Genomic DNA, 2,356 nt, shown 5'->3' with positions numbered 1-2,356 from the left:
CAACGCAGAAATTCAGAAACTGATCTCAGTATCTTATTGTAATAACAGCCTTCCTCCAACAGTATAAACACAAACTTAAGTTCTGGGTCATAACAAATCTCCTCTTTAAAAACTGGAAAGAAAAAAAAAGTACAATTGCATGTCCTATATGAAACTTTTCAAACAAAAATGAGTATTAAAACAGGAGTATAATTAAAAAAGCTGTGTATTGGAGTGTTTATAAACCAGAAGTGTTAAGCAGCAGCAGTTTCCGGTTTCTTATTAAATTCAACTAGACTTCAAATTTAGAAACATATTACAAACCAATGTGGAACTATACTGCTTATGCACCTTTGCAGGTGTTTCAGTAAAGAAAGCCTCCTATGAGAATAAACAGAGGCAGCACATTATATTAAGTCAAAACTTGCCTTCAACATGCCAAAAGAACTGTGTCATATGTTCATTTGTCACCAAAGCACCCCCTAAGAGATGCGTTATTGCTGTAGAACATTTCAAGTTTACCAACACCCAAGTGCAACAAACTGATGTTGTATATATGCACTTGCCCATTCTCACCAGTATTTCCACTTAATGTTTTTTTTTTTTTGTTTAAACAATCAAATTTAAAGCTTTGAAAAATAACATTTTTTTGATTTTAGCTTTTTTTCCACAATATTAATCACCGCATGCAATTTAGTTTTCTGATAATTTTTCTAAAAAACTGCACCAATATCAGAACAGTGCAAATCATATTTAATTGTAAAAGTTATAATGGCTTGAGTTCATAATTAGAGGGAACACTGTCAGGATCTTGGTATTTTGCTCACTCACCATTGCTTGCATTCCATTAAAACCTTTCCTGTCAATTTTGCTTTTTGTTTTTCTTTAAATAGTCATCCCCCATGCTTTTATCAGAGCTGAAATTAGGGATTTAATCCACAATTTCAACAAACATAGTGCCTTAGTTGCAATGTTTTTATGCACTTCCATCTACTGTTACAATTCCATAAACATATTATCCCCCGCAACACGTTTCCAGACTAAGAACTAGTCACTAGCACTTGTGATCCAACAAGTGTTTCAAGTTTTTCAGCAATGGAGAGATTTCAAGATTAAGAAATCTGAGGACTTTCCCTCTCCTACAGTCCCCAGTGTTTCATTCCATAGCAAGTTCAAAATTGGTTTCCACATCTTGACAGTGTTCCTCATAAAACCGTATGACAGTAAAAGTGCCAGTAGGCATGGCAACCTCTTTGAAGGGAGCATTTAAACTCCTTGGCACTGGGAATGCCAGCACCAAGGATTACATTGAAATTCAAAATTATACTTAAGGCTACAATTAGAAAACTCACTTTCCGTAAGCCTAATTTCTCTAAGCAGATTTCAAAATTCAGAAGCTAATGCAACTGCTAAGTTTTACGCTCGAATTTGAGGAAGAAATTTCTTTTCTTTAGCAAGGGCAGTATATGAAACTCTGGTAGCAAATGTCTCTTAAGCTTTGACTACTCATTTCACCATCGTTCACTTACTTTGTCTTAAAGTTCAAAACTGGCAAGGCACATTTACATATTCCAATGAATACTTGACAATTTTTAATTACACTTTATGTCCCAGCTATCCCAGTAATTGACATACAACATACTAAAATGGTTTATTAAGATAACAAAAAAAAAAAAAATCAATTAATGTGAAAACATACAGGCTATTGGCAACCACTATTCTAAAAATTATGTAAATACAAGTAAACATACTGAAATGTGTGCGATTCTAAGTTTTTAACCAGAAGATCTCTGTACTAACACACATTTATATTAATGACACATAAAAAAAATAAAAACTTTATTACAAAAATAAGTTACACTCGCCTCCAGCTTACAGTATAAAACAATTTTATTTGCAGGAATGCAAAATGATTGTTTGCCATGAGCATTTTCAACATATGACATGTCTAATTTTGTTAAAATTTGCATTTACTGGGGGAACTGGTGTGTATAAAACCTTAATTAGGTATAAGCTTCAATTTTCATTGTGGTGCCTATGGGTATGTAGTATAACTGCAGTATCCCTTTGTGAAGGGTGTTAAGGGAACTCTTTATGCCAAGTCCAAAGTAAGTCATAATTTTATCTATCTTTTACCTATATGAAACTGGACTTGGCAAGGTTCTGTTTTTATTTCATCTTTTTTTAAGGGTTGTTCAATAGAGGATGCTTCACCACTGAACACTCACTGTCATCAAGGTGCTTTAGAAAATTAAAAACATAGCACAAATGATTGTACTCTACTCTACTCTACAGGTTATCATGATCTGCGTAAGAGAAATGGAAAGCTGATCCACGTGTTTTTACAGTGATCAGCCATAAGAAATGCACTAATGAA

The 2,356-nt window shown here is 33.6% G+C and overlaps 1 protein-coding gene across 2 annotated transcripts in view; it reads right to left on the bottom strand.

Annotated features, from left to right (window-relative positions):
• Window positions 1-540: 540 nt before the first annotated feature.
• Window positions 541-2,356, bottom strand: part of SYNCRIP (synaptotagmin binding cytoplasmic RNA interacting protein) — a 26,175-nt gene continuing 24,359 nt past the window's right edge. For both annotated transcript variants that reach the window (XM_074538291.1, XM_074538292.1), the window contains exon 12: window positions 541-2,356. This exon is cut by the window's right edge. The gene's annotated coding sequence lies outside the window, so the exon portion shown is untranslated.

The sequence above is a fragment of the Zonotrichia albicollis genome, chromosome 3 (genome assembly GCF_047830755.1).
Source record: "Zonotrichia albicollis isolate bZonAlb1 chromosome 3, bZonAlb1.hap1, whole genome shotgun sequence".
NCBI classification, from domain to species: domain Eukaryota; kingdom Metazoa; phylum Chordata; class Aves; order Passeriformes; family Passerellidae; genus Zonotrichia; species Zonotrichia albicollis.
Note: the sequence above shows the minus strand (reverse complement) of the source record. Positions and strands in the feature narration are given on the sequence as shown.